The sequence below is a fragment of the Ananas comosus genome, unplaced genomic scaffold, assembly GCF_001540865.1.
Source record: "Ananas comosus cultivar F153 unplaced genomic scaffold, ASM154086v1, whole genome shotgun sequence".
Classification (NCBI taxonomy): Eukaryota; Viridiplantae; Streptophyta; class Magnoliopsida; order Poales; family Bromeliaceae; genus Ananas; species Ananas comosus.
This window is the reverse complement of record NW_017893415.1, coordinates 2,530-13,137: the sequence shown is the minus strand read 5'-3', so window position 1 is coordinate 13,137 and position 10,608 is coordinate 2,530. Positions and strand designations below refer to the sequence as shown.

Genomic DNA, 10,608 nt, shown 5'->3' with positions numbered 1-10,608 from the left:
ATTTAAAGTTAACTTACTGGTGGCCTGGAATGAAAAAGGAAGTTGCGGACTATGTGGCTAAGTGCTTAACGTGTCAGCAAGTTAAAGCTGAACATCGACTTCCTGCGGGGAAACTTCAGAGCTTACCCATACCAGTGTGGAAGTGGGAGAGGATCACTATGGATTTCATCGTTGGATTACCTCGCTCACAAGCAGGTCACGATGCAATTTGGGTAATTGTTGATCGATTGACTAAATCTGCCCACTTTATTCCAATCCACACGACTTGGTCAGGAGAGAAACTCGCACAAGTGTACCTTGATGAAATTGTGCGATTACATGGAGTACCAGTCTCTATTGTTTCTGACCGAGATACCCGATTTGTTTCACATTTCTGGAGAAGTTTACAGGAGGCCTTGGGTACCCGATTGGATTTTAGTACTGCTTTCCACCCCCAGAGTGATCGGCAGTCTGAGCGTACCATCCAGACCCTTGAGGATATGTTGAGGGCCTGTGTGATTGATTACCAGGGCAGTTGGCCACAGTTCTTACCGATGGCGGAATTTGCCTATAATAACAGCTATCACGCAAGTATTCAGATGGCACCGTTTGAAGCCATTTATGGTAGAAAGTGCAGATCACCACTTCACTGGAGTGAAGTGGGTGAGAGATTGGTTTTGGGTCCAGATGTACTGCAAGAGGCTGAAGCTAAAGTTCGACTGGCACGAGAACGTCTACTGACAGCCCAAAGTCGACAAAAGAGCTATGCGGATAAACGTCGGCGAGAACTGGAATTTCAAGTTGGTGATCATGTATTTCTAAAGGTTTCCCCAACGAAAGGAGTTAAGAGATTCGGTATTCGAGGGAAGTTAAGTCCCCGATTCCTTGGACCCTACGAGGTGTTGGAGCGGATAGGCCCCGTAGCATATCGGCTTGCTTTGCCGCCGAGTCTCTCAGGAGTACACAATGTGTTTCACATATCTACGCTTCGGAAATATGTTTTTGATCCAACTCACATATTGGAGAGTACTCCAGTGGATTTACAAGAGGATTTGAGCTTTGAGGAACATCCAGTGAGAATCCTAGCACGGGAAGTAAAACGGCTTCGAAATCGCGAGATACCCTACGTGAAAATCCTTTGGAGTAATCACGAGGAGCGAGAAGCCACTTGGGAACTGGAGAGTGCAATGTTAGAGCATTATCCCTACCTTTTCTCGACGGAATCGTGAAATCGTGAAGTACATGATTACAAGTTTTGGGGACGAAACTTCTTTTTAGGAGGGGTGAATGTAATACACTGGAATTTCGCAAATTACGGAGTTCGAGTATGTGGAATGGTGTGTGGATCACTCCTACATGTTCTAAAAGGTTAGAACAAGTTTTTGGATAAGTAGAGGATGATTGGAATGCTAAAAGTAAGAAAGTGCATTGATTGGGCGAAATCAGCCTTTTCTGCTTGGTGTACCGGTACAGCCATTATGGTGTACCGGTACACAATGCAGAAACGTGGCAGCTTGGGTATTTTGGTCTTTTCATATCTTGATCTCATCCATATGAAGCCAGCACGACTTCTGGAGCTCAGTGGAGGTTGCTGAGGCTCAGAGCACCCTTCTTCTTCATCTCTCTCTCTCTCTCTAGGGTTTTTCTCTCTCTACATCGAATTCGCCGATTTCGCTCGTTTTCGTCGCCGCGCGCGTTCTTCGCTGGTTGCGAGCGTCGCAGCACCTTTGTGCACGTGCAAGAGAGCGTTTTGGAGGGATTTTCGCAGCCCTGGACCAGTGAGGTGCTGGTTGGAAGCTTGAGAAGGTAAACGACTTGATTTTTCCGTTATCGACGTTCTATTCGTCGATTTGAGTAGCGATTTCAGATTTTTGCTCTTGGCTGTTCTAAACTGAGAATTCAGCTATTATTGATGAGTTAATTAGCTGTGAATTAACCTTCTTAGACCTGAGATAAGCTACTTTGAAGCTTAATTGGAATATTTAGCCATTTATGAAGCTAAAATCGGAACTTAATGCACTAAGTTGTGCGAATTGATGCAAATTGGGATTGTTTCTTCGCAGCAGGTCTTTGAGCCTCGTTGAGCTGAACTTGTACTCTTTGAAGCTGGTTTGGGAGGTATTCGAACCTGAGGTAAGCAGGGATTTTAGTTAGAAACTGAATTCGCAAGATTTCGACTATTATAGCTTATAATCGACTATATTGATGTCGTCTCAAAATTGTTCGCAGCGAGAGGGTGTTTGACCCTTGGACCGCCTTCGTCTGGTCTTGGAGGACCTTCTGGAAGCTTAACGTGAGGTATTGAACTAAGCCAAACAGGGATTTAAGCTATTCCAATGTACGAAGTGTAATTGCGCCGAAATTGGCCTTTTCGATCGTAATTTTGATACGATATGTATGCTTCGTGTTCAGCAGGATTGCGACCTAGTGGAGCTGATCCTTGGAACTCCTTGGATTGTTTTGGAGCCTAGTACTAGGTGGGTCGGACCTAACCAGAGCAAGTGAAACTCCTCTATGTTCTATATGTATTATAGAAATGGTTTTATTGTGTGCCTATGTGATTGTTAAAGGGCCCGGAACTCGTCATCATGACGTTTATCATATGTGAATGAGCGTTTATGCATAAAAGTACTCATGCATTCAAGTATTTTTGTTTTGTTCAGTAGAACAACTAAGAATTCAGTTTATTATGTTTCTATGATATAGAGAACATATATACATGAAAGTATTTACATTTATATTCAATTCAGTTGAATGTCTTTTGAACAAGTGTAGGATGATGCACTTTAAAGTAGAGAACTATGACATGCTCTGGACTATGTTGATAGTGCCATACTAGTGAAAAGATTATAATGCTATGTGATTTAGCTTTACCCTTACATGTTTACAATCTAGTGATTACTAGCTCTTGTTACTATTGTGTATTGAAATTCCGATCAGAGGATCGAGGGTAAGAACTTTGCAATGAAATTATGAAAATTGTGACATGTGGATCAATGGACTTTGCTTGCTTGCCATCGTGCTCATTCGCACACGCTTGTGAGGGTAGCTCCCTACCAGCCGGCACTCCGGAGTTGGCCTACGCGACAGTTGCTCGCCCGTGCGGGATTGGGTGTCGAAGTGGATTGCCGTGGGGAGTGTATACTACCATGGGGCTTAGGCGCGGCGCAAGCTGGACTACCTTGAGTAGATCCTGGTAAATGAAAATGAAAGTGAAAACGATAATGATAGTAATGAATGAGTACCAGTTGTAATGTACAGTAGTACTTACACTCCTATGATTATGTTTATGTTCATGTTTATAGTAGTTTCGATACTTCTACTATTCAGTTGATTCATTACTGCAGCAATCATGTTTACATGTTGAATACATGCTTGTTACTGGTAGCATTGCATATGTATATATCATGCAAATTACTGCTTTTATTTTCATTTAGTACATCATGAGCCTAGTGGTGTAATTCGCCGAGGCTGGCGGCTTACCCACTGGGAACTATTGTTAATAGTTCTCACGCCCTTTTGGTGGTTGTTTTTACAGAGCCTGTTACAGGAGAGGCTAGGGATCATGGCAAGGGAGTCGCGCCTAACTAGGGACTACTAGGAGCGTGCTAGTCGATCACCTTGCTACTCGGACTACGGCCGAGGGTGATGTCCCTTTGTATAGAGAAACCACCATTGTATCTATCCTATTTTTGTATACTCGTGATGTATATGTACCACTTGGACCGTGAACTACAGTTGTGACACTTCTCTTCTGTCGAGATTTTGGGTTTGTACACTTTTTGTTCTTTTGTTGATATATATCGACCTGTACATTGCTCTGATATCAGGATAGGACTTTCTTTGTTTTACTTCCTATCGACTTGTTACTTGTAGACGCCTTATATACTGCAGGTGTATGGCGGGTCTGTGCACGTGCCGGATATGCTTCCGCTGGTATCGGGTGACACATCCTCAGGTCTGATCCTCAACTGGTGATATCCCGACTGCAAGTCAATCTTGGAATATACACAAGATCCCTGGAGTTGATCAAATAGATCATCAATCCTCGGCAATGGATACTTGTTCTTAATCGTGACTTTATTGAGTTCACGATAGTCCACACACAAGCGAAGTGATCCATCCTTCTTCTTCACAAACAAAACCGGTGCCCCCCAAGGTGACACACTCGGTCGCACAAAACCCTTATCTAGAAGATCCTGCAACTGTGCCTTCAGTTCCTTCAACTCTGCTGCTGCCATCCTATAGGGTACCTTTGAGATTGGGGTAGTCCCGGGGACGAGATCTACCACAAACTCAATCTCCCTATCAGGAGGCATGCCTGGAAGCTCCGCTGGAAACACATCTCCAAACTCCCGCACTACGGGGATATCCTCAAGCCTAGGGGCATCGTCCACACCCCGCAACACAACAGTAGCCAAGTAGGCAACGCAGCCTCTACTAATCAACTGCCGAGCTCGAGAAGAGCTAATCGTCATCGCAAACAGCGAACTCTGGCATCCTCGGTACACAACCTCCGCCTGCCCCGGCTCTCTAAATGTCACCGTTCGATTCTTACAATCGATGGTGGCAAAGTACTTGGTCAGCCAATCCATGCCCAACACAACATCAAACTCCCCGAGTTTGTGCAAAGCTAGTAAGTCCACGGGCATAATCCAATCTCCAATCCTAACAGGGCAACTGGGGCAAAACTCCCGAATGTCTAAAGAGTGATCGGGTACAACAACTCGTCCAGGATGTAACAAGGATACAAGTGGGATGCCATGCAACTCGGCAAACAGCCGGTCTATGAATGAATGCAATGCACCGGTATCAAATAAAGCTCTAACTCGAATACCATGAAGTAAAATGATACCTGCGACCACATTCTCGGCTGGCGTCGCCTCCTCAGTCTGGGCTGCGTACATACGCCCGCTCGGGGCCTGTCGTGACCCCTCCGTCTGCCGCTGGACAGGTGGCCGACCGGCCTGGTGATGCGCAGAAGATGTCCCCTGGCTGGGACCTGGCGAAGCTGGTGCAGATGTCGAAGATGGCGCTGGCAATGGACTCCTCGGGCAGTCCGACTGGAAGTGGCCCTTCTGGCCACACAAGATGCACCTGCCCCGGCTGCGTGAACACTGCCGCGGATAATGAGGACCGCCATAAATCATGCAGCGGGGAGCCTGACGACGATCGGGTCCTCCTCGCTGAGTAGACTGGCCACGTCCTCGTGACTGGCTCCGGCTCCTGGGGTGTCTCGGCGGCCTCCGTGAGTGCGTCTGGCTCGCACCCTCAGCCGCGGGCCTCTTTCCCTTCCCTTTCTCCAAGCTCTCGCGATGCTCCTGCAGATTCGCCGCTCCTGCCTCCACAATCAAGGCTCGATCCACAACCTCCCGGTAGGTCTGGAGGTTGGAAGACTGCACCAACCGGAAGATAGAAGGCCGCAAACCGCGCTCAAAGATGCGGGCCTTGTCCTCATCATCCCTCACAACAAACGGTACACAGTGTAGTATCCGGGAGAACTCCCTCTCGTACTCAGCCACTGACCGCTCATCCTGGCGCAAACTGCGCAAATCCTGCTCCATCTTCCTCTTGACGCTGGTAGGAAAGTGGTGCGCCAGAAGAAGCTTCTTGAACCTAGTCCATGTAATCGCTGTCAAGTCGGTGCCAGGGTTGTCCTGGATATCCAACCACCAACGATAGGCCTCGCCGTCCAGAAAGTGAGTGGCGAGCCAAACCCTGTCCCTCTCCTCAACGAAGGTATCTCGAAAAAGCTTCTCCATATGCATCAACCACTTCTCAACAATCCAGTGGTCGACGTTCTCGCCATCGAAGATCCTCGGGCTGCACCTCCTGAACTCACTGAGGCGATCCATGAGCCGATCCCGCTCAGCTCCCTCGGCCATCACGGGAAATGCCGCCCCCGACATTGGTCTCTGAACAGGTAGTGCTGCAGCCACCTCCTCCCGAGGTGCGGTCGCCGGTGCCGCACGTGAAGAACTGGGCGCGGGGGACTGCGCCCTCGGTGCGACGTCCACCACGGGTGCTGGCGGTGTGGGGCCCTGGGTCTCCCTCGAAGCTGCCGCCTGCTGCAGTAGGAGGTCCTCAAGATGCTTCATCCGCGCCTCCTGCCATTGGGCTACCTCAGCCTGTCGCTGCGCCGCTGCCGTCTGCTGCGCGAACAGATCAGTGAGAACCGCAAGCTGGGCCCTCAAGTCGCGGACCTCACTAGATCCGGAAGTAGCGGAGGTCTCGACCTCCTCGGGGTGTGCCGCATCATCCGCCCCGGCAGACTGGGAGCGAGTAATCGGCATCGTCACTACAGAATATAAAAGCGCACGTTAGTAACCCACGCTATCGCATCCCCGCTCAAGTAGATAAAATCCCAAATCATGCGAAAGTAAGGAAGTGTCCTTCACTACTAACTCCCGATGTTACGTTGTCGGCCGCCAACGTAACCCTCCGCGAAGTTAGAAGCCATACACTCCGATCAAACTCTAACTTTTTAGAGTTATCATCAAACCCAATTAAAATACTTTCCCTCACAAGTCAATAGACCTCGTCTCTCACGAGCCTAATTCCTATAGTCCAACCGGCCTAAGGTTTGCTAGGTCCTCTAAGACTCAACCTAGCTCTGATACCAAACTAATCTGTCACGCCCCGGGACCGGCGAAGGCCCTCCCAGTAGCGCACCCAGACCCGCCATATGTCTACACATATAAGGCGTCTACAACAAAAGCGGAAGTAAAGTAAGAAGTAGAACAAATAGCATAGCGATAAATAATGATATCAGAGCGAGTAAAGTTCTATCATCTAAACCAGAGTAAAAGAAACATAACTAAACAATAAAAGTAGCCATAAGGTAGTACAGTACTATCTCCTGAAAAAGAAAAACAAGATCCAAAAGAAGGGTGGTCTCTATACATAAACGGGTACAACTCACAACCTCTCACAAAATAAAATCACGAGAGGTAGACCACCTATCAAATCGTCCTCGAAGGAAGCTAGCTCAAAGCAACTCCCTTCCCGCGGTCCCTAGCCTCTCCCGGCGTGGAAGGCTCTGAAAGAAAACATAAAACAGAGGGCATGAGAACTATAATTTATAGTTCCCAGTGGGCAATTACTGACTTCAGCTCATTGCACCACTAGGCCCAAAAGAGAAGGGTAAGTTAAAAGCAATAACGAGTAATTTGCATCTATGAAAGCATAATGAAAATGCTAAAATATTACTTGCAATTAAACATGGCATTCATGTAATGCACAATGATCTTGTCATGAAGAATATGTCTCTACTTAGCCATAAATAATATCATGGTTTGCTTAAATGAAATTATGAGGATTATCCCTTATCATAGCAACACTGTTTATATGAATGCAATTAAACACTGCCTCCTAGCATACTACATGTATGTATGTATACCCAAAGTCCAAACCTATGCTAGAAGCAAGTCCGAGTAATCCAACTACCACTCTCTATTTAGTAGTGATTATAACAAACTCATCCCGTGTCGATTTCCATTTCCAATTAGGGACCTACCAAGGGTAGTCCAGCTTGCACCGCCTAAGTGCCTGTGGTAGCCCAACATCCCTACTCTTGGAATGTGTCTGTCCCACTCGACCCCGTAGGCTTCTCAATACCGCACGAGCGAACATAAGTCGCGTAGGCTAACTCCGGAGTGCCGGCTTGTAGCGACCCTCACAAGCATGTGCGAATGAGCACAAATGGCAAACAAGCAAGGTCACTGTCTCAAATACTCTATCCACATGTCTCTAACATGGCGAGGTCACTAGCATCCCAAGGATCTAGCCAATTGTCTCTAAGTGATGTCCCAACACTCACTTGCTTAGCGCCTCTTTATGACACTTAAGCATCACAACAGATCGAGCCCAAATCTTATTCTATATTTCAATTAAAACATTAATACCAATGATTACCATGACCCGGGTCCAATGCCTCTTTATGACATTGTCCCAATTCTCAAATAGTCCAAGTTCTCAAGCCCTCTCTAGGCTTCTAACATTCCTAATGTCACAATTGGCATATAGGTTAAATGCATGAAAGCAAGATTCATTTCCATAATAGAAATCATGGTTCCCAATCATAACCAGAATGCTAAGTCTCACATGCATGCACTCTACCACATAGGGGTCTAAAATTTTACTATACATAATATATGCATGTTAAGCATTCTAAAATTCATATTAAATACATTTAACATGAAAATGCATAAATTTCTACTTTACGAAACATATTTTGCCAAATATGAGCATTTCTCATATCATAGGCTAGGTCAAACCCACCGAACCGTCGCGTGCTCCTTCGATTCGCCGAACGGAGTTGTCCCCGAGTCTCAAAATACCCTAAAAGTATTGAGCGACAAGATACACGGGCATTACGATCAAACTATAATGTCAAACTTTAACAACCTAACGAAAGGGCTAAACCTCACCTCAAGAGAAGAAATCTCTTCCAAAGCTCTAAAAGAGAGCTAGAACCCTTCCAATCCAAGCTCAAGGAAGGTTCTAATCCAATCAATCTAGCCTCAAAAGTCCTAGATCAAATAGCCCCAAAATCAACCCTAAAACCTCATTCTAGGGTTCCAATACAAAAACCTCAAATCCAAGGTCTAGAAGGAGAGAAAGGGCTACCAACCTCTAAGAAGCTCCAATCCAAGCTCAAAGGGTGAAGATCTTCTCCTTTGCAAGCTCCAAGTCCAAGCCTTCAAGCACCAACAAGGTGGGAAGAGGAAGAAAGGCAAAGGGATGCTCCAAACCCAAGTTAGATCCTTCTCCTCTTCTTCTCCTTCCTCTTCTTCTCCTTCTTCTCTCTCTAGCAAGGATGTGGGGAGTGTGTGAGGAGGGAAATGGGGAGAAGAGAGGGTGGATGGGTCATATAGACCCTCTATTGTAACAAAATCCAGCTAGGTCCTCCAAAAATCCAAAATTGCATCAGCCAGAACTGGGCAATTTTCGCCCAGAGGGACCGGTCTCTCCCCAGCAGGGACCGGTCTTTCGCTGCGAACCCGGAGAACCAACGTTCGGGAACCGGTCTCTCCCTGCGTGGGACCGGTCTTTCTCTGCGAAGGCGCGCTCGGGGACCGGTCTCGCCCGCCAGGGACCGGTTGCCTCAGGGCTGCCGCAACACTGCTCACTCGGGGACCGGTCTCTCCTTCCAGGGACCGGTCCCCGAGAGTAAAAACTCTCAGGACTTGTCCAGAATTCCAGTTTTCGAACTTTTTAGGTCGGAAAACATTTACAACCCTCCACCAAGTGTGGAAAAGCTCGAAATACATCCAAACACTCGAACCTCGCAATTTGCAAAGGTCCAGTGTGCTACAGTATTGGCATGTTCAATCATGATAGCATTGATACATATCATGTTTACATGTGGCATAGTAGTATTGCATTTCATACATGCTTTCAGTTCAGCAGCTTATTATTGTCTAATTCTATCGTTACTTACCCCTTTTCTGTGGGCCTAGTGGTGCATTGTGCTGAGGTCAGTAATTGCCCACTGGTAACTATAAATTATAGTTCTCACGCCCTCTATTTCTTTTTTTTATTTCAGAGCCTTCCACTCCAGGCGAGGCTAGGGACCGAGGAAAGGGAATCGTCACGAGCTAGCTTGTGAGTGAGGGACGTTCGATAGGTGGTCCACCTCTTCTTTGTTTCCTTTTTGGGAGAGGATGAGAGTTGTACCTTGTATAGAGACCATCCTTTTTGTAGTACTTTTGTGATAACTCTTGTACTTACTTTATCTTTATGTTTAGTAGTTTACTTTCTCCTTTCTCTACTTGTTGTTAGTTGTTAGCTATTAGTAGCTCTGATATCTCTAGTGACTTTATTTCTTTTTGCTTCTATATCTCTTTTGTTGTAGACGCCTTATATGTGCAGGCATATGGCGGGTCTGGGCACGCATCCGGCGATCCTATGCCGGGTCTCGGGGCGTGACAAATACGTCCGGAAATTCGCACGCTACCCGAATATTCCCAAGTTCCGAGTGCTCCCTTTGAGTCTCTACCATCGTCGCCATATAGGCCACACATCCACCTTTAATCATCTTTCTCGCCCTCGCCGTCGATACGGTCGTCGCGAAGCGCGAGCTTTTACATGCACGATATATCAAGTCCTCTTGGTTAGGCTCAAGAAAAGTGATCACCTTGCTTTCACAGTCGATAACCGCATAGTACTTGAAGAGCCAATCGATCCCCAAGATTATATCGAAGCCCCACATCTAGTTTAACACTAGCAAGTCTGCCGGCATAATTCAATCACCTATCTGAACTGGACAAGCCGTGCACTCCTCGTGAACACTAAATGAATGCTCTGGTGCATTAACCCACAAATACTCCTGTAACGTATCGCATCCCCATGAGTCGTGCCGAGTTCCGTTGAAACGAGCGAAGCGCGGTGTCGAACGAGTCGGAATGGTTCGCAAAGTGTTTTAAACGCTTTGGAAAGTGTTGCATAGGGGTTAGAGGACCCAGGAGGGCTAGCTGGGAAGTTTTCAGCCAAATGCTGAAAAATTGTGCTCTTAGGGTCCGGACCTTGTGCAGGGTCCGGACCCCGTACGCGAAATCAGCCCAGTGTGGGCTGCTGTGTATTGGTGAAATGAGAAGGGCTTTTGTGTAATTGTGTAAGTGTGAGTGT

At 46.9% G+C, this 10,608-nt stretch overlaps 1 long non-coding RNA gene across 1 annotated transcript; it reads left to right on the top strand.

The window, feature by feature from the left end:
• Positions 1-1,951: 1,951 nt before the first annotated feature.
• Positions 1,952-2,434, top strand: LOC109705998. The gene is made up of 3 exons (XR_002214997.1): positions 1,952-2,112; positions 2,209-2,277; positions 2,395-2,434. It is a non-coding gene; the product is annotated as an uncharacterized LOC109705998 (long non-coding RNA).
• The last annotated feature ends 8,174 nt before the right edge of the window (positions 2,435-10,608 follow it).